At 38.2% G+C, this 22,174-nt stretch overlaps 2 long non-coding RNA genes across 6 annotated transcripts in view; one reads left to right on the top strand and one right to left on the bottom strand.

Moving 5' to 3' along the window:
• LOC106509892 overlaps positions 1-22,174 on the top strand; it is a 479,383-nt gene that overhangs the window by 237,174 nt on the left and 220,035 nt on the right. For 2 of the 3 annotated variants that reach the window (XR_002342970.1, XR_002342969.1), the window contains exon 4: positions 9,476-9,577. This is a non-coding gene — a long non-coding RNA (uncharacterized LOC106509892). Of the gene's footprint in view, positions 1-9,475; positions 9,578-13,692; positions 15,366-22,174 lie in introns of those variants that run through there. The other variant, XR_002342971.1, reaches the window with a different exon arrangement.
• The window catches only part of LOC106509894, a 99,806-nt gene continuing 91,384 nt past the window's right edge, over positions 13,753-22,174 (bottom strand). The window contains exons 2-3 of one of the 3 annotated variants that reach the window (XR_002342974.1): positions 16,249-20,822; positions 13,753-13,891 (exon numbers count right to left, since the gene is read on the bottom strand). This is a non-coding gene — a long non-coding RNA (uncharacterized LOC106509894). Of the gene's footprint in view, positions 13,892-15,524; positions 20,823-22,174 lie in introns of those variants that run through there. The other 2 variants (XR_002342976.1, XR_002342975.1) reach the window with 2 other exon arrangements.

Raw genomic sequence — 22,174 nt, 5'->3', positions numbered from 1 at the left:
ATTTTCTCCCATTTTGTGGGTTGTATTTTCTTTCTTTTTTTTTTTTTTTTTTTTTTTTTTTTGTCTTTTTAGGGCTGCACATGCAGCATATGGAGGTTCCCAGGTTAGGGATCCAATTGGAGCTGTTGCCACTGGACTATGCCAAACCCACAGCAATACCAGATCTGAACCCGTCTGCGACCTACACCACAGCTCACTGCAATGCTGGATCCTTAACCCACTTAGTGAGGCCAGGGATCAAACCTGCAACCTCATGGTTCCTAGTCAGATTTGTTTCCTCTGTACCACTACGGAAATGCCTATCTTTTCTTTTTGTTTAGGGTTTCCTTTGCTGTGCAGAAACTTTTAAGTTTAATTAGGTCCCATTTGTTTATTTTTGTTTTAATGTCATTAATTTAGGTGGTGGATCTGAGAAAATATTGCTGTGGTTTATGTTAGAGAGTGTTTGGCCTATGTTTTCCTCTAAGAGTTTATAGTATCTGGTCTTATATTTAGGTCTTTAATCCATTTTGAGTTTATTTTTGTGTATGGTGTTAGGGAGTTTTCTAATTTCATTCTTTTACATGTGGCTGTCCAGTTTTCCCATCACTACTTATTGAATGTGCTGTCTTTTCTCCATTGTATATTCTTGCCTCCTTTGTCATAGATTATTTGACTGTAGGTGCGTGGGTTTAATTCTGGACTTTCTATCCTGTTCCACTGATCTATATTTCTGTCTTTGTGCCAGTACCATATGGGTTTGATGACTATAGCTTTGTAGTATAGTCTGAAGTCAGGGAGCCAGATTCCTCTGGCTCTATTTTTCTTTCTCAGGATGGCTTTGGCTATTCTGGGTGTTTTGCGCTTCCAAACAAACTTTAAAATATTTTGTTCTAGTTCTATGAAAAATGTTTTTGGTAATTTGATAGAGATTCCATTGAATCTGTAGACTGCCTTGGGTAGTAGTCATTTTGACAGTATTGATTCTTCCAATCCAAGAGCATGGTATGTCTTTCCATCTGTTTATGTCACATTTGATTTCTTTCATCAGCATCTTATAGTTTTCAGAGTACAGGTGTTTTGTCTCTTTAGGTAGGTTTATTCCTAAGTATTGTATTCATTTTGATGCAATGGTAAATGGGATCATTTCCCTAATTTCTCTTTCTGATCTTTTGTTGTTGGAATATAGAAATGCAATTGATTTCCATGTATTAATTTTGTATTCTGAGACTGCCATATTCATTGATGAGCTCTAACAGTTTTCCAGTAATGCCTTTAGGATTTTCTAGGTATAGTATCATGTCATCTGCAAATAGTGATAGTTTTACTTTTCCTTTCAAATTTGGATTCCTTTTATTTCTTTTTCTTCTCTGATCTCTCTGGCTAGGACTTCCAAAGCTATGTTGAGTTAAAATGATTATTGTTAGGTAAGGACGTACCAATCCATCTTATTGTTTTCTGGCTATTTTGCAGTTAGGTTGTTCTTTTCTTCCTTTCTTGATATCTTCTTTGGGAATTTTAATTTTCTGGAGAGGTATGGTTTGATTCCTCTATATCTTTTGTTTATCTATTATAAGATTTTTCCTAATTGTTACCATGCGCTTATATAGAATATCATATAGATATAATAGTCTATTTTAGGCTGATAACAACTTAACTTTGATTGCACATCAAAAATTCTGCCCTTTTACACTTTCCCCATGTTATGATTTTGATGTCACAATTTACCTCTTTTTTATAATGATTTTTATTTTTTCCATTATACTTGATTTACAGTGTTCTGTCAATTTCTACTGTACAGCAAAGTGACCCAGTCATATATAAATATGTATATATGTGTATATATATATATATACATATATATATATATATATATGTATATATATATATACTTTTTCTCATATTATCCTACATCATGTTCCAACACCAGTGACTGGATATAGTTCCCTGTGCTATACTGTAGTATCTCAATGCTTATCCACTCCAAATGCAGTATTTGCATCTATTAGCCCCAGATTCCCAGTCCATCTCACTCCCTCCCCCTCCCCCTTGTCAACCATAAGTCTTTTCCAAGTCCATGAGTTTCTTTTCTGTGGAAAGGTTCATTTGTGCTGTGTATTAGATTCCAGATATAAGTGATATCATGTGGTATTTGTCTTTCTCTTTATGACTTACTTCACTTAGTATGATAATCTCTAGTTCCATCCATTTTGCTGCAAATGGCATTATTTTGTTATTTTTTATGGCTAAGTAGTATTCCATTGCATATGTATCACATTTTCTTAATCCAATAATCTGTCAATGGACATTTAGGTCATTTCCATGTCGTGGCTATTGTGAATCATGCTGCAATTAACATACAGGTACATGTGTCTTTTTCAAGGAAAGTATTATCCAGATATATGCCCAAGAGTGGGACTGCTAGGTCATATGGGAGTTCTATATATAGTTTTCTAAGGTATCTCCATACTGTTTTTCGTAGTGTTTGTACCAGCTTACATTCCCACCAACAGTGCAGGAGGGTTCCCTTTTCTCAACACCCTTCCCAGCACTTGTTATTTTTGGACTTATTAATGATGGCCATTCTACTGGTGTGAGGTGGTACCTCATAGTAGTTTTGATTTGCATTTCTGTAATAATTAGAGATGTTGAGCATTTTTTCTTGTGCTTGTTGGCCATCTGTATATCTTCTTTTGAAAAATGTCTACTCAGGTCTTTTGCCCATTTTTCCATTGGGTTGTTGGGGTTTTTTGCTGTTGAGTTGTATAAGTTATGTATTTTAGAGATTAAGTCCTTGTCAGTTACATCATTTCAAACTATTCTCTCATGGCTTAGGCTGTCTTTTTCTTTTCTTTCTTTTTTTTTGTGGTTTCCTTTGCTGTCAGTTTGATTAGGACCCATTGGTTTATTTTTGCTTTTATTTCTGTTCCCTTGGGAGACTGACCCAATAAAACATTTGTACAGTTGATGTCAGAGAATGTTTTGCCTATGTTCTCTTCTCGGAGTTTGATGGTGTCTTCTTTTATGTTTAAGTCTTTAAGCCATTTTGAGTTTATTTTTGTGCATGGTGTGAGGGTGTGTTCTAGTTTCATTGATTTACATGCAGCTGTTCAGTTTTCCCAGCATGACTTGCTAAAAAGATTATCTTTTTTCCCATTTTATATTCTTGCCTGCTTTGTTGAAGATTAATTGGGTTTATTTCTGGGTTCTCTATTCTGTTCCATTAGTCTGACTCTCTGTTTTGGTACTAGTACCAAACTGTCTTGATTACTGTAGCCTTGTAATATTTCCTGAAGTCTGGGAGAATTATGCCTCCTGCTTGGTTTTTGCTCCTCAGGATTGCTTTGGCAATTCTGGGCCTTTTATGGTTCCATATAAATTTTTGGATTGTTTGTTGTAGTTCTGTGAAAAATGTCATGAGTAATTTGATAGTGATTGCATTGAATCTGTATATTGCTTTGGGTAGTATGCCCATTTGATGATATTAATTGTTCCAACCCAGGAGCATGAAATATCTTTTCATTTTTTTGAATCCCCTTTAATTTTCCTGATTCATGTTTTATAGTTCTTGACATATAAGTCTTTCACCTCCTTGGTCAGATTTATTCCTAGGTATTTAATTTTTGTGGGTGCGATTTTATTTTATTTTTTTAATTATTTATTTTCTTTATTTATTTTTTCCCCTGTACAGCATGGTGACCAAGTTACACATACATGTATAGATACTTTTTCTTCCATTGGTGTGTTGCGATGTAAGTATCTAGGCATAGTTCTCAATGCTACACAGCAGGATCTCATTGCAAATCCATTCCAAGAGCAATAGTTTGCATCCACTAACCCCAAGATCCTGATACCTCCCACTCCCTCCCTCTCCCCTGGGCATCCACAAGTCTATTCTCCAAGTCTATGATTTTCTTTTCTGTGGAAACCTTCATTTGTGCTATATATTAAATTCCAGTTATAAGTGATATCATATGGTATTTGTCTTTCTCTTTATGACTTACTTCACTCAGGATGAGAGTCTTTAGTTCCATCCATTTTGCTGCAAATGGCATTATGTCGTTCTTTTTTATGGCTGAGTAGTATTCCATTGTGTATGTATATCACATCTTCCTAATCCAATCGTCTGTCGATGGACATTTGGGTTGTTTCCAGTTCTTGGCTATTGTGAATGGTGCTACAATGAACATGCAGATGCATGTGTCTTTTTTAAGGAAATTTTTCGCCAGATATATGCCCAAGAGTGGGACTGCTGGGTCATATGGAAGTTCTATGTATAGATTTCTAAGGTACCTCCATACTGTTCTCCATAGTGGCTGTACCAGCTTATATTCCCACCAACAGTGCAGGAGGGTTCCCTTTTCTCCACATCCCCTCCAGCACTTGTTATTTTTGGACTTATTAATGATGGCCATTCTGACTGGTGTGAGGTGGTATCTCATGGTAGTTTTGATTTGCATTTCTCTAATCAGGGATGTTGAGCATTTTTTCATGTGCTTGTTGGCCATCTGTATATCTTCCTTGGAGAATGGTCTATTCAGGTCTTTTGCCCATTTTTCCATTGGGTGGTTGGCTTTTTTGCTGTTGAGTTGTATAAGTTGCTCATATATTCTAGAGATTAAGCCCTTGTCTGTTGCATCAAAGATGTTTAGAACAAAATAAAATTAAAAAGAAAAGAGAGACATCAAAATCATAAAATGTAGGCAAGGGAAGTAAGGAAATAAATAGATTCTTTTTTAATTTTCTTTTTTTTTAAATTTTAGAATGGTAATGAAGTGTTTGAATCTACATGACTGTCAGGCTAAAACACTCAATTATAGGAATGGGTTAACATACTTAAAAAAAAACAGGGCAAGCACAAATCAAAACCAAACATTACAGTCACAAAAAATGAAAAGCAGAAAATAATTGGAGACCATCCAACCAAAAAAAGAAAGTAAGAATGGAGAATCATAGAATCAACTGGAAAACGAGGTTTAAAATGGCAATAAATAATCATCTATCAATTATCACCTTAAATATCAATGAACCGAAAGACACAAAGTGGATAATTGGATAAGAAAGCAAAAACCTTCAACCTGCTACCTACAAGAAACTCACCTTAGGACAAAGGACACATATAGATTGAAAGTGAGGAGGTGGGAAAAAATATTTCATGCAAATGGACATGATAGGAAATCAGGAGTTGCAATACTCATATCGGACAAAGTAGACTTTAAAACGAAGCCTATAAAGAAAGACAATGAAGGACACTATTTAATGATTAAAGGATCCATTCAAGAAGTGGATATTACTATCATCAACATATATGCCCCAAATATAGGAGCACCCAGATACATACAACAAATATTAGCAGACATAAAGGGAGAAATTGATGGGAACACAATCATAGTAGGAGACTTTAACACCCCACTCACATCAATGGACAGATCCTCTAGATAGAAAACCAATAAAGCAACAGAGATCCTAAAGGAAACAATAGAAAAGTTAGACTTAATTGACATCTTCAGGACACTACATCCAAAAAAATCAGAGTACACATTCTTCTCAAGTGCACATGGAACATTCTCAAGAATTGATCACATATTGGGGCATGAAACTAACTTCAACAAATTTAGGAGCATAGAAATTATTTCAAGTATCTTCTCTGACCACAATGTTGTGGGCGTAATTTTAAAAGGTATTATATTTTTGCATTCCTTTTCTAATGTTTCATTGTTCGTATACCTCTTTTTATGTTGTGTATCATTAACAATATATTTTAGATACAGTTATGTTAATACTTTTGTTCTTTAATCTTTATAATAGAGTTAAATGGCTAACACAACACCAGAATTAGGGTATTTTGAATTTGACTATTTAGTTACCTTTACCCATGTGTTTTATATTGTCATATGTTTTCACGTTACTAATTACTGTCCTTTCATTTCAGCTTTAAAAACTTCCTTTAGCATTTCTTATAAGGCAGCTCTAGTGATAATGTACTTGCTGAGCTTTTTTGTCTGTTTGGAAAAGTTTTTATCTATCTTACATTACTTACAAACAACTTTTCCAGATAAAATAATTTTGGTTAGCAATTTTTTTCTTTTAGCACTTTTAATATATCCTCCCACTCTCTCTTGGCCTGCAATATTTCTGCTGAGAAATCTGCTGCTAGCCTTACGGGGATTCCCCTGTATGTGAGGATTTTTTTTTTTTTTCTCTTGATACTTTTAAAATTCCTCCTGGTTTTGTTTTAGATAATTTTGTAATATTTTGTCTTTGAAAAGTACAAAACTAATGGGAACTAATGGTCAAAACCACCTGACAGTACCTTTTCCTGCTAATTAAGTATTAAGAATCCCAGCATTAAGACCAGGTTTACATAAATTCTTTGGGATGGGTAAAGTTGTAGTAGTTGCTGTTTTTACACATTAAAAGTTATTTACTAATGATTCTTCTAAATAAATATAATGTTCCATTGAGAACAGTGGTAGTCCAGAATATGTAATAGCATCCTAATTAAATATATAAGAATCCACATTACTGGCTTATAGCAGTAATAAAATAATTTTGCCTAATTAGCATATCTGCTTTCCCAATTAAATATCTGCCTCACTCTCAGATACATTCCCTCCCTCAGCTTCTATAAAATAACTGGATTCTAAATTGCAGGGTAATAACTGCTCTTTGTAAAGAATTCTGGCAGATCCTCCCAGCAGAGTAGCTACGTAGCAGAGCACACTTCTAGAAATAGAAATCTTGTGAATGGTGTGTCTTTTTTCCTGTGTGTAATGCCAGGTGTGCACTGAACAAGGACCAAGGCTTTTCTAGAAGTGGGTCTGAGCCATCTCTCATTTTCTGGTAGAACATGCATTTCTCCTTGTGCTGGGTCAATGCATAAAAGATTAGTTATCAGAAAGGACAGCAAGAGAGCTCACCTTACTTTGTTTCATTTTTCTTTTTTAAAACCTGGTCTCTTGCTCTGGATGTATGGAGAAGAGGGCCCTTGGCTTTTAGAGGAGCAATGGGAGAGAGTCTGAGCCTTAGCTTTGGTATAAACTTATTCTTTTCAGCACAGAAAGCCCACTCTGCCTACACCCTGTGTACTTCACTCCTCTTGCTGAGGCCTCTCATCAGAAGATTTTCTTTCACACTCTCATGGCTTTTTCTCCTTCATAAGAAGCTGTCCTTTTGCTCTGCCCTGGCTCTAGGTCCTTCATGCTCTGCCCACCATGTGTTTTTGCCTTACTTTATAACGTGTTCCCATTCCCTAGTGATCTCTGTCATGTAGGAGCCACAAGATGCTATGGAGGAGAATGTCAGACCAACTAGCAGCTCTGCCTCAACACAGTCTTCCTGTGGGACTTTGGTCAAATTACTTAAAATGTCTGAATCCTAGTTTCTTTAATAAGAAATAGGGAATAGAAGTATATTCTTTGCAGTGAAAATTATTTAAAGCATTGAGTGTACTGTTGGTACATGGTTGATATTACATCTGTGCCATTCATATTATTTGCAGATCCTTTGTAATTGAAAATTGTTTTTAATTTTATATTTTAGCAGCTAGAATAGAACCTAAACACAAAACCATGGTATATATAAAAACTGAAGTAATCTAACTTTACTGCTTTCTAATTGTGTCATTTGAAGAAATCCCTTAATTGTTCAGTCAGAATTTTATTTTGTAAAATTTGGCATAATGACAGTAAGTATTCCATAGTTGTATGAAGATTAAATGTGATGATGTATCAAGGTAATTAACAAAGAACCCTACTCAGATATTCAACAAATATTAAAAACTGTTCTTTAGGAAATTCAGAGTGAGGTCAAGGCAGCAGTAATTGTTTCTATAAGTTGAATTGGCCCCTCTCCCCAGAGTTCACTGTCTCCTAGATATGATATTGGGGTGGGGGAAGTGGAGGACTTCAGGGGTTCTCTGGGCCATGGCCCTCATGTACAAAAGGCGAAACTGAAGTTCAGGGAGCTTTGGGGCCTGGCTTAGGCCACACAGGGAGCTAATGGCCAAGCCTACTGGTGTCCTGGCTGTTTCCACAGTTCCCCAGGGTCTGACCTCTCTGCCACCTCTTATTTCTGTGCCTTTTGACCTACAGGAGTGCACAGCAAGGCCTTTGACAAATAAACAGTGGCCTAGAGATTAAACTGCACCTGAAGCTGGTTATGCAGGTTCACTTAGCATTTGAACCAAGGGCGGAAACTCAGCTATACCCAGACTGCAAAGGATTAACCCATTCTCAGACTCAGCCTGTGAATTATTGCCCACTTGATAAATACAGAAAGAGAGAGAAGAGCTGAATCTCATTAAAAGAAACAACAAACCTGTATACATTTTTTAAACAGGCCAAAAGATAAAAAAATAAAAACAACCAAAAAAAAAAAAAAAACCAAAAACAAAAAAGCAAAAACAAAACACCAGTAACAAAGGAAACAATTGGAAATGAGCTAAATGTATTTGGATACATGGAAGAACATCCAGATAAACATTCTTCTGGCCATCTCATACATCATGGATAAGAAGGGAAGATGATGGAATACAGTGGAAAAGATTACTTCCTGTGAGAAATTTTGGGAGCCATCCTAGAATTCTGTCTATAGTCATCATGTTTCAAACATTATTTGCAGCCACATTGGACTTCTTTCTGTGCCCTGAACAAGATAACTTTACTCCTCCATCAGAATCTTTGCATTCGCTGTTTCTTCTGTTTGGATAAAAGTTTTACTTAAAAGTTACATTCACAATGAGACATTTCTGATCATTCTACTTATAGAAATCCTCCCTGCCTTCTCCTGGAAATATCCTCTTTAATCTAGCTTCCAAATACTTATCACCCCTTAAGTACTGTTCACTTACTTATTGGCTTGTGTGTTTATTGGCTTTCACTGTGTCCCTCCCCCAATATAAGCTTCTTCAGAGAAAGGACTTGTCTTTTTATTGTTTTATCCCCAAGGCCTGGATCAGTCCTGGCACACAGGAAGCATGTGATAAGTTCTGACCCAGCACATACATGGATGCATGTTTTGTGGAAAGATAGGAGGTAGAAGGTTGTAGAAATGAGTCATGAGGAAGGAGGATGTAGTGTTTAGCCTGAGCTAAAGACCTCATATGATTGCTTAAGATTTGAACATGATCCTAAGAGCAGTGGGACTCTCTTGAAAAGACAATGAAGGTGGTAAAGAATGTAAGTTCACAAGAGTGTTCCAGCTCCTGGTGGTCCTGTAACACAGCCACTCCCCATCCCACCCCTACATGTTTAGGAAACACTGAGCTTTGAGCATAACACTTAGGACCAGGTGACTTGACACACATCCAGCCATCCTCCACTGCCCCCCAGCTCTGATTCCCTTGGGGTTGTAGAACAAACATTCCTTCCTGCTTTACCCTTTCCAAAGGAATGACAAAATATAATCTTAGATACATAGATGCTGGCTCAAAGGAGAAGAAACATGCACTTGGACTGTTAATTATTCAATGTTAATTTTCATATATCTTTTACAGGACAGCAAAGCAAATACACAGCCATCAGAACCTCCTTCTTTTCTGTCAAGTCTCAGGATGTGCCTCTTTCCCAACCTTGAGCTGAACACAGTAGATATGGATGTAAGTTTCCAAATCTGCAGTTAATTAAGTCCTTCCTTTGGTACAATATTATTTTAAAAAATCCATGATGGTTTGTTGTTAAGGAAAAGATTCCCCCATGTGACACATATTGGGTACATGTGTATAATAAGCTTTGGGATTTTAGCATCCCCTGACAATTACAGTTCTTGTTATATCAGCTGTTTTAGCACAATTTCTTGTTAGTTATTTGAGTTTAATTGTATTTATGCCCAGACATTAGCATGTAGTATTAGGTTCCAAATTTTAAATGAAACTTGTTTATATCATTTTTTGAGATGCTTCTTTTCCTCATTTCCTATTAATTTTCCCAATAATTGTATTGAGTTTTTACTGATGGAGGGGATGTATTCCGAACCTAGGACCTTGGCTTAGGTAGTATTACACTCTAGCAAGTGGTATGGTTTTGTATGTCTAGATAGATATGTGTAGATATGTATATTATAAATATATACAAATCAGTGATACCTTTAAGTTCAATGGATGAATAATCTCAGCTATACATATTTTCATTCATAGAATTACTCCTGTGATACAGCAGACATGTGATCTTGAGGCAAAATCTGAGCTAAGCCCAGATCGAAGTAAATGAAAGTGGTGCCTGTTTAGGAGTTTCATTGGTCAACCGGGAATTTCCTCTCTAGTTACTTCTCAGTAAACTGAGATTTCACTGATGTGAATTGACAGGAATTGCAGGGTTTGGTTCAGCTTACCAGAGAACCTATGTCCTCTGGGCTTGAGACCAAAGTACATAATTAATTTTTTGCCCACGCCTGTGGGAGTGGCACAACTTGTCATAAAACAGGCTACTGGCATCCTTACACTTAGAGGATATTTGTTTGACTAGAAAGACAGAGGAAGAAGCTATTAACTACAACTGTGTTCATCTTCTTTCAGAGGAGAGAAAATTGAGCCTTAGGGTGAAAAGGAGAAGGTTCAGAAAGCATATCTGATGTGTCTGTGATAATTATGTTTACATGAGTAAGAGGTGTCAGAGTGACATTACTCATGAGACTGATTTGAACAGAATGTTGCAAATCACTTTCAAGATTTTTTTTGGACCTCCCCATATTTTTGGATGTTGGAGTCAAGATTACTGGCTTTGGTAATTAATCCTTCCCAGCCTGCATTCTTTGCTACTGAGCATAGCAGTGATTCAGAGGCCCAACCTGCTAAATCAAGATAAAGCTTGACCTCTGGAAGCAGAAGCTTTTTTCTCACTTAGCCAGAGAAACAAAACCCAGGAGAACAATTGGTAAAATCAAGAGAGTTCCTATTTGAAGAGCTGCAGAGAGAACTTGGAATATCCATTTGGGGCATTTTTGAGGCTATTTTAAGGATATAATATAAATAATTATAAATTCAAAGACAGAGTTAGTTGGGTTCTGTGTGTGAGTACAGACATAGGGCCTTTAAGAGCTGTGATGTTTTCAAGGGAACCATTGATTTCAACTGAACTTTATCACAACTGATCTGTCATGGCTGCTACATCTGCAGGTTGATTTGCCTAGTTGGTTCCACAAGAGCATTATACTAATATTTCAGCTATGCATAAAGGAACTTAATTGGTTTCATTTGACCAAAGCTAAGATGTCTGAAATCATTTTGTCCAATAGACCATCATTATCTTTATGTTCCTTTGCAATTAGTTATAAGGCGTTTAAACAACTTCTCTGACTTTAGTGGGATTGTGTAGATAAAATTATCACTTTGCTTTTCATCAAGAAAGGGAAATGGGATCACTTTTTCACTATGAAATCAATTAAGTTTTATAAGAAATTAACTCCAGAATAGACCCTTCTGAAAGGGAACAAACTCTCTAGCATGGGCACCGGTGCTTGGCACAGGAAAGGTGCTTTAAAGAACATTTGAGGGGGTAAATGCAACTAAATGGCAGTTTTCCTGTTCTTTGGAAAATAATTTCACTAATCATTCAAACAGCTTAAGCTTGAGATTTTTGAGACTAGAATCAAGAAACATTTGATCGAGTGTGCTGTTGTCTATTTCCAGCTCCGCAAATATTAAAGCCTTAATATTTCTTTGAGTTTAAAGATCAGTCTGGGGTGGGTGGGATAAGCCAAGAATGGAGAAACGTCTTCTGTTTTGAAGAACAAATGACACATTAGATATTTTCTCTGTTTACTGCTACCTGTGTCTGGCCTCACGGGGCAATCTGAACTTGCTTTTATTGTGACCCTTATCACTCAGCCCTATAATTGTGGGAATCCTCTATTTCAGTAGGTTACACACTCTTTGAGAGCAGTATCACCTAACTTTATATTCCTAGGAACCACTTAGTGCCTGGAATATCCTAGGAGCTCAAAAATAGAGGACTGAACCAAATAATTAAATGGTGGAATTCTGAAAGCTTTTTTGAAGCTACTGCATCCCTTCAGTTCTTGTATGTGTGTGTGTGATGTATTTATGTGTATGTACATCTCACCCAAGATAGCACTAGTCTCATCTAATCCTATTTCTTATTATATTTAGTCTGAATTTAATTTTACACTCCCAGGCACACACAATCTCATATATCATTCCCATCAGACACACATCAGTTGCAACAATACACACAACTTCTACTCTCTCATTTTTAGTCTTTAAAAGCGAAAAGAACAATCTTCATATTTCTTTCATTCCCAGAAGCCAAACCTTTTTGTTGTCAGACACCTGAACCTCTGTCGGTGAAGTTGTAGTTCACTCTGAGAAATTTTGCCTTTTATGATTCAGCTTGAACAGCAGTTGTAAGTGTGGAAAGATATTGGCCCTTATCCTCAAATTTTTTGCTCCAACATTCTTTGCATGGCAGGCTCATCTTAGGGCAACTCTCAGAAGCCTAACCTTTATAGCGTAATATTTATGGAGATTCAGAGAGGGTGGATGCAACTCAAGAATTAAAACCCAAGCACGGTTTTCCTTTAGATCAACTTTTCCACTCTTGGCTCATTTTGGTATCAAAAGCCCTAGACTCAGAGGGGACAATATGTGAGACAAGTGTACTTTCTTCAGTGCTATAGCACAACATTTAGAGGGAGGATTCGCAAGTTCTCTAAGGTCTAAAATATTTTTTCTAATACACGTGTTTGAGGCGGAGAATCTTATCAGTAGATAAGAGCAGAGAGGCTGCCATCCCACATTCCACGAACTCACTTCCAGATGGTTTAGAGACTGAGGGGTGAAAAACTCAAGCTCTTCAATCAAGTCAAACAGCCCACACCTTTATTGCCCCATTTGTTTAGCAGCCTGTCATGGGCCTCCTAACATCTCAGAATCAGCCATGGGGGCAGCTGTTTAATTAACTCCTCAAGGCTGCATTTTGGTGGGGGCAATTCATTTATTATGAAAAACAAATTGAAAGCTCCGAGGGTTTTTTTTTGTTCTTATTTTTCTTGAGCGGTTACTGTTATCTGGAGCCTCCAGCTCAGTCCACATAGCAACGATGATTTTTTTTTTTTTAAAGGAGCCACTTGATCTTTTGTGTTGTTACTTTTTCTCTTTTCATTTTCCTAAATTGGTCTGATTATCTGACTTGAACATGGAGATATTTCTTTTCCTTGGTGACAGGAAATAATGACATTTTTCTGGACTTTATTTTATTTTATTTTATTTTTTGTTTGTTGTAGAAATACCACAATTGCAATACTAACTTCTTATAACAGTGACAACAGTGCAATTTCTTATATGTTGCACTGTCCCAGGTTAAAATTTGGTAGTGAATAATTTGGGGCTAACTTGATTCTAATAGGAATTTGAGAACTTACTGTCATATACCTGTATGGTGCTAAGGAAAATACAGAAAGAGAAAAGAAGACTCCTGGCCTTGAGAAATTTATAGTCCTGCTTTCTTGGAAAATAGATACTCATGTTTTTATTATTTTTAGTTTTTTTTATATAGAGATAATTTTTTTATTTAAACAAGATTTGCAAAGACATTATAGGATATTCCCATATACTCTTCACCCAATGTCTTCTAATGCAACATCTTACATAACCATGATATCAAAATAACAGATTGACAGGGACGCAATACTATTAACTAAACTGTTAACTTAGAGACTTAACCCAGTTTTTCCACCAATACCCCTTTTCTGTTCTAGGATCCCACATATTGCTTTAGATGTTGTTCCTGCTTGGTCTCCTCCAATGGGTGACAATTTCTTGGTCCTTTAATGTCTTCCATGACCTTGACAGATTTGAAGAGCAGTGGTCAGGTATTTCATTGTATGTCTGTCCCTCTGTCTGTCTGTCCTTATCCTTTTAGTGCCTATTGAGAGTCAGCCTCTTTCAGAATGCTTCCTGGAGGAAACGTGCAAAGATTTAAAATAACATGGACTTAGAGTAAGAGCTAGAGGAGTTCCTCATTTTTGACATGAAAAAAATGAGTTCCAGGGTAGAAATCAAGGATTTTGCTCAAAGTGAGACAGTTGAGGATGTTGGATTAGAACAACCTGGCCTCCTGATTTCTGAGGCAATGTTGGAATTATCCCTCTTTCCTATTTGGAATTTGGGGGAAAATTAATTCCTGGGGAAGCCTGACCCCTGGGTATGCCCAGAGACTGAGCTCCACAAGCTTTCCTGCTCCCAGCACAGAGCCTGCTCTGCAAACACCCTTGAATTCAATCACGCTTCAGAGCACCAAAATGTTGTAAATGGCTGAAGATGCTTCTCCCAGATATGAGCTAAAACTGCATAGAAAGGTAAAAACTGGGCAAGTGTGAGTAAGATCAAGGGAGAAAAAAAGCCATATTGCCTGAACAACCTAAGATGCTTATAGCAGAGCCATGATTGTTGGCAGGAGGCCTAAGGAAGCTCCTCAGATGGTGGGTAATGTTCCCCATCCTGTGCTCTTCCTCACCCACAAACCTTCAGGAAAGGACCTGTCTTTCCCTCTATCTCAGAGCACTTTCTGCTGTCTTACTTCCTGAGGAATGAGTTCATAGAACTTGGCAGTCACAAATTCTCTCTTACTGGATCTCCATTGAGTCTCTCTGATTTCACACCCCATTTACTGAGGTCCAGAGAAGACCTAGCAAAGCACTATGATCCTCACACCTCAGTATTTTAATATGTGGAGTGAGTAATTGGGTCAAGTAGGCAATCCTTAGCCATCTAGAATCTTTGGGAGACTGTGTAAAACTGATTACAATGTGTTCTAGAAAGCAAGTTCATGCTCATCGTTAGTGCTTAGAAATTTGCACTTGATCCTCGATATTTTGTGTCGTCTTCTTGGATATAGAAGAGCCTTCTTTTGGCATCCTCTGTTGGCATCATCCCAATGTGTTGCAGGTACAGAGTGGATTCACCTTATGCTTTGGAGCAAATGCAGAGCAAGCAGGGAAATGGCCTGGGGGATAAGAGTCCTGGCTTCTGTTTTCAAGCATCCCATGACTATGTAGCTTTGGAAAAGCACCTGCACATCTGTGTTTCAGAGATGCTCCTAGCCATGCTTTTTTAGAGTTAACTTGACTGGCCATTTTTAAACTGGATAATAAAAAGGAATTTTAGAAGTTATCCTGATGGGGGTAGGGTTACTGAAGTGGGTCAGTCAAATCTTTTGTGGCAAAACATAAGTTTGGAATAATATTCCAAGTAATCTATTGCATAATATTAAAAAGTAAAGATTTTGCCATCGGTTGAACAAATCTGGTTTTAATACCAGCTCAGCCATTTACTCTGAGTTCCTGGGGCAATATGATAAACCTTTCTTCCTCTTTAAATCAGAAATAATAGGAGTTCCTGTCATGGCGCAGCAGAGACGAATGAAACTAGAAACCATGAGGTTGTGGGTTTGATCCCTGGCCTTGCTCAGTGGGTTAAGGATCTAACGTTGCTGTGAGCTATGGTGTAGGTTGCAGATGTGGCTCAGATCCTGCATTGCTGTGGCTCTGGCATAGGCTGGCAGCTATAGCTCCGATTTGACCACCAAACTGGGAACCTCCATATGCCACGGGTGTGGGCCTAAAAAGGATAAAAGTCAAAAAAAGAAAAAGAAACAAAGAAATAATAACTGTAACTCCCTCTGAAGTTACTGGTGAGGATTAAATGAATTATGGAGTGAAAATGCTTTGCACAGTGCCTGGTGCTTTTTAAGGGTGCTGTTGATTATAACAGCTCTTCCTTCTGTAATATTCTGTGGTTCTGAGACTTGAACCTGGAGGCCCTACTGGAGCACTGCCCCCACAGTCACTACTTTATTCAGGGTGAAGATAGTTTCTACACCTGAGATGTCAGACGCTAGCAGGACAGGTGTCAGCCCAACCTAGGAACTAGGAGAAAGGCCATGAAGGTGGTCCCTGCCATGCCATCATAGCTTGAGAGTTTGTGTGAAGGTGACAGAAGTTTTCTCGTGCTCTTTCAGTGGGTGGGAGACTTTGAGTGGTTCTGTTCTTGGTCCCCTCCTTCTTTTCTTACCCCAACTGAGCAAGGCTATTCTGGGGCTGTGTATTTTGGGAGCCATAATGAGGTACTTCTCATCATACCTTGCCATTTTCAGGCAGCTTTTACTAGCCGCCTGGACATGGGGACAACCTAGCAATTTAAGAGCTATAGTGGACCAGGCTGGAAATAGAGCAGCCAGAGCTGCTGCACAATGAGATGGGAGTGGGGGATTTGCATTGTCTGCTTTGTAAAAGAGGAAGGTTAGAATGACTTACAAATATGGACAGAAATGTTCACAGAGGACCAGAATCCAAACGCTCTTGTGCCTGGAGAATACAAAAGAACAAATGCTCTCTAAAGTAGCAAAGACCCAACTTCAGCGGATGTGGAGTGGAACGATGGGCTTTCTTCCTTTGCCAAAGTGTCAGGGCCGTCCAAGCTGCATGATCATGATTCATTTCGAGCTCAAGTTCTATAGACATGGGAATAGGTTTGAAGAAAGTAAAGCTGTCAGTCACATCAGCCTCTGAGGCAAAATGCTACCCATATAAATTCCTTCAAATTCCAACTGACCAATCATCCCTTCTTTTCCCCACACAACATTCTAGAATTTCAAAGCCCATCTTCCTGGACATGATTTTCCAAAGCTGGAGCACTTTCCTTTTTTAGCTCTGAAGCTAAGAAAGTATTCCATGGAGCAAATATTCCTGGACTCACAGTCTCACACCCAAAAAGGATTTATTTTCTGATGCCGTAATGCAGACTCTTTGGAAAAATATAAGTACGTATTGATGTCTAATTTAAAAAAATTACATTTCCTCTTCTGACTGGGGGACAAAGGAGAAAAATGCTGCATGCATTAACATTTAACTCAAATTTTCGAACACAAAATGTTGTTCAGGCTTCAAACTCAGGATAAAGGAAATGCTTGTCTCCAGGAGCTGACACTTCCCTGGTCATATTTCAGATACAATTAGCCTCCATTGATGGTGGTGGCTGATCTATCAAATGAGCAGCTAATCTTATCTGCTGTTCACAAATGGCTCAGATGGTAGCTTGTGACTTTGATTACTGGAAGACTGGACCCCATCAGACGGCTTTGCTCCAAACAGTGGTCCTTTCTGCCTCCTGTTCCTGGAGATCAAAGCACTCTCCCCTCTCCCTATCTGCAGGGAAGCTCATTAGAGGGAGGCTGTCAGGGTTATAATCATGCAACAGTTTTACTTCTGGGTTATAACGCTTTCCCCTTCTTATCAGCCTGTGAGGTCCAAAGTGAGAAGGATAAAGGAGGTACCGATGACATCTGATACATTTAATAGGCTTACTGGTGAATGCCTGGGCCCCAGCTCTCCGCCACTGCTGCCTCACTGACTACTTACTAAAGGACTTCCCTCCCCCTCAGACCTACAGGGATTGTACCTTATGGGGGGGTGGTGTTGGTGGAGGGGGAAGGGGGGAGGGATCCATTGTCCCCTAATGGTTGTTTTATTATAAGAACTATAGAAGCAGAAAATCGAATCAAATAGGAGTTTCTAAGTTCAAAGATATGCCTTTAAGTGTCATCTCTTTCACTCAATAGCTGTGTGCACTTGGAAATTTTGCTGTGATTTTCAGGTTTCCTTGTAAAATGTGTAAATTAATACTTTTCTCATTTGGACTTAATAGTCAGATCTCAAAGTTTCCTTCTTCTAGAAGTCTTCTCTGACAACCTGAGTTTTCACCCTTTCCCTCCCCCATCACCTACCTGAGTTAAAGCTCCTCCAGGCTGAGTCTCTCCTCCCTCTTCTGTCTTCCCATAGCCCCTGGGATTACCACTAATACCACACTTATCATGCTAGGCTTTCTGTTGACTTGTCTTTTTCTTCTCGGTAGACAGTGAAATCCTTAAGACATAGGCGGTCGAGGCTCTATGCATCAAAGGATGCCTCCAACAGACAAACAGTTGATGCTAAATGAGTGTTTGTTGTCCACAGTGAATAAAGTACTGATACTAATGTAATTTTCTTTTTTTATTTATTTTTTTATTTTTTCCCACTGTACAGCAAGGGGATCAAGTTATCCTTACATGTATACATTTTTTTTCCCCACCCTGGTTCTGTTGCAATATGAGTATCTAGACATAGTTCTCAATGCTACTCAGCAGGCTCTCCCTGTAAATCTATTCTAAGTTGTATCTGATAACCCCAAGCCAACGTAATTTTCAAAGTACAGTGGGACACAGAGCCTTTAGAGCTTCATAGGGCCCTATGTAGATGACCTAAGGTAGTAGTTCAAGGATAGGGCCCAAGAATCTACATTTCTAAAAAGTTCCCCACTTTGAGAACCACTGATGTGATCCAATCTTCCTACTTATAATTGAGGAAACTGAGATCAGGGTGGACAAGTGGCTTGTGCAAGGTCATATAACCAGAGGCACTCCTTATTTCTAAAGAGTTTATCAAAGTAAACTTGATCTCATATAGGGATCAATGTGTGTGTGTGTGTGTGTGTGTGTGTGTGTGTGTTGGAATTTACGGGAAATAGGTCTTATGTTTGTTAATTTATGTCTAGCTTCTCAAGACTTAAAACTTGTGTCTTTTAATTTTAAATCCCATGGCCATTTTTCAGCATGGTCATTTCACAACATGTTGTTTTCATGTAAAAAGCACTATAGTCATCCTGCCAAAATACTGGCTCAGTTACTATTTTGTTTGTTTCTTATATAAAAGAACCCAGCTAACAGAAAAATCAGAGACGGACTCTGAGTACCAAAGGACAGGCTTGGTCTCCCCGTCACTTGCTCCAGCATAATCTAGGTCAGGTCTTTACCCATCTCACTGGCGGGAATGTGGAGCTCTCGCCAGCAGCTGTCATTACCCAGAAGAATGAGAAGCAACAACTGTTATCTATGGGAGTAGAAGGTTGGAGCCGGAAAGACCTAGCTTTATTTTTCATTTCTTCACTCTCCCTGGTAGAGCAAAACTGCAGGGATTTAACCTCTAAGAGACTCATTTTGCTTCTCTGTAAAGTAGGAAACATATCTGCTTCCAGGTTGTTGTAAGAATTAGAAGAAGAGATTTGAGTTTTAATCACCTTTTACTGTCTGAAACATACCACGTACTTAGCCAACATGAGGTCCCATCTTTTTCTTCTTGTCTTCACCTCCTCCCCATCCCTCTCCCACTATTCCCCAAAAGCCAATACTGGCAGAACTTGAGTAAAAAATGTAATCCAGCTGGAAAAATAAGCAAAATACACTCTTTTTTAAAAACCTATAATCCTTCTGATTTATTTACTGTTCTTTCCTCAACATTAATTTAATTATGATATTTTTTTCATGGAAATCCATTTAGAACTTTTAAGAAAGAAATTAGTTGTAGTTACAATAATGACCTTTCCATTAAATATAATTTGGGAGGCATTAGTACCAATTGTAATTATAATGGAATTTATGTCTGACACATTATAGTTCAAGCGATGAAAGAGAGCCAGGCACTCCTAAGAAATCAGTGACAAGCTTATCAGAATATTAATCTCCTTCATTTACTCTTTAAGAGAATAAATAACTAATCAGTCACTGACTGCTAATATAATATATAACCCTTTTGCTAAGATGGATGATAATTTAAGCTCAACAGAATATATTTATTTAACTGTCAGAAATCATGACCCAGTTTTATTTGTTTTAAATGACAATACAGTAAAAGCCAGGCTAGCTATAATGCTTGGAAAAATGGAAAATATTTGAGTAATTTTTAAATTAACTTTTGTTAGAAATAATACATTCCATACATTCCATCTTAAGCATTAAACATATATCTGAAATGTTTGTTAATTATCTAGTTTTACTAAGTGGTTTCTAAGAAATAGCCTCAAGTCTGTGTTAGACCATTCCTAGAGTTCAGTTATTTTGACCATCAAATCTCATGGCAAATCATTTTAGCAGAAGTTCTGAGAAATTAGGAAAATGTTTGTTGACCCAGACCGTAACTAGCTGTTACAATTCTGAATAAATTTTAGGTATTAACCGACTTTGCTGTGACTTCATTTTTCCTCCTATAGAGGAATAAGGGGACAAGATCCCACAGAGAGAGGAGAGCACTCATTTAAATTTTGGATTTGCTTTTTATGGATTTTTTTCCCACTGACAATTATAATGTCCCTGAGTACTTCATCGTGATTATGTTGAAGTCCAGGTAACAGAGTAGGACTAACTCTTCCCTTTCTTGGGGACAGCAGGCCATGCTTAGCCCAAGAGAATGCTGTGCATGAGTATTAGTCACATCAAGAGAGGGGAATCCCTCTATCTCTACATAGAGGGACTTTTAGCCAGTGAAACACTCTAGCCCTCTCTACCCTTCACTCCTTTGAAGGAGGAAAGAGTTAGTTGACGAGTTAGGAAAATAAATTGGAGTCAGCATCACTTTCTCTTTAGAAATCAGCCTGCCTTCAGAGAGAGAGTGCTATCTGGTTTCCTCTCAGTTGTTTGAAGAGCAATCTTGGAGCAGAAGGTTCTGCTCCTTCAGGGACTTGAAGAATTACTGAGCACTGCTAACTACTGGATAGTAAATTTGTCTACAATGGGGTGAACGATCCACAAACCCGCTTCGTTGAAAATCTAAAGTTATACTCTCTAAGAATCTTAGGAATTAACTCAGGATGAAAGGAGTATTTACTTACTTGCAGGGCCCTCTGTCAATGCCTGCAGAGCATGTGGGAATCTTGATTCTCTAGGACTCATGCCAGCAGCTCCATATCCCATGTGTGGACACTCAAACCAGAGTAGGGCTCAGTAAAGGTTTGATAGATGAAAGAGCAAACGGAGTGCTGAAGACTTCTTGTGATTCTCCATTTCCTGATGTTTATTCATCTAACAGAGCAAAAATAGCTTCTGTGATTGAAATGCCTTGGATGTTTCATGTCCTTTGTTCTTACCCAGTTACCCCTTTCCATCTACCTCTAGTGTAGGTGTGTGTCTTCTCAGACTTCCATTTCTTATTGACCAGGACTGCCCTCAGAACTGAGTGTTTAATATAATGTGAACAAGAGAACAAGACAGCTAGTCTGTTACTTAGCTCTTCTGAGAACAGAAAGGCGGTGAGATGGAAGCCTCTGTGGAGATACACAGTTGTCTTTTGGGCACATGCTTTTTGCTGCCTCCACATAGACATGGGCCTTGATGTTTCTTCTGAGGAATTGTTTTATTGGGGATGTAATTGGGCCAATAAATGCAGGGGTGGCTCTGAATCATGCTTTCTAAATGATGCTGGAAACATTTAAACAAAGGGAGACACCTGTTCTAGGAAGCTCTGCCTGCTGAACAATATCAATTCACCCACCCCCACAGCAGTGGGCTCCTCTCTGGGTCTGATCATGGTTTTCCTGACTCTGTGAATCCACAGAGTAGACATTCACTCAGAGAAATTAAGCTCGGAGACTGTCATTTATTTGAGAAACGGTCTACTGAAGGCTATCCTGCCTGGGTTTTCATGGTTAGTGACAAGGCTGGTGAAACCTGTTCATGACTCAGAAATCTATTTGAACTTTTAGCTCAGAGATGAAGGAATTTCTTACTCATTTAATCCTATTCATTTAGTCACCTATTCATCCATTCATTCATCAGATGTGTTTGAAATGCTTATTTTGTATCACTCTATATTAACTATAGGGAGAGGGAGGATACAGAGGTAAATAAGACATAATCCCAGGGAGCTCCCAGGCTGGTGGAGGAAACAGACATAGATGCACAAAGTCATAATGAAGCCCAGCATGTTCCATGATGCTAGGAGCACAGGAGAGGCTCACAGAACTCTCCGTGCCAGAGAATCAGTTGAAGGGTTTTCAGAGGAGTTGGCATAGTAGGTGAGACCTGAGGAACTGAACTGAGGAAACAAGATGCTTCTGCAGCCACTGGGGCCATCAAGTGCAGGAGCAAAGTCAACAGAGTCCTGTTTGTTAGGAATCTAGTAGGGATTCTTCTTGCATGTTTTGTACAGAATTACTTCTTTAGGGACTATCATGCATCTTGAGACAGTGTCTGTTGGTGATATCCCAATTTACATCAGACACTGTGCTTGGCAGTTTTATATATTATGCTTATATCTTATACCAACTCTGAAAGTTTAAGACCTTACTCAAATTTTCATAAAGGAACTGAAGGTAAGGGTGGATAAGTAAATAATTCACACCAATAAGAATACACCCAGGGCCAGGAGGTAACAT

This window comes from Sus scrofa, chromosome 3 (assembly GCF_000003025.6).
Source record: "Sus scrofa isolate TJ Tabasco breed Duroc chromosome 3, Sscrofa11.1, whole genome shotgun sequence".
Lineage (NCBI taxonomy): Eukaryota > Metazoa > Chordata > Mammalia > Artiodactyla > Suidae > Sus > Sus scrofa.
Note: the sequence above shows the minus strand (reverse complement) of the source record. Positions and strands in the feature narration are given on the sequence as shown.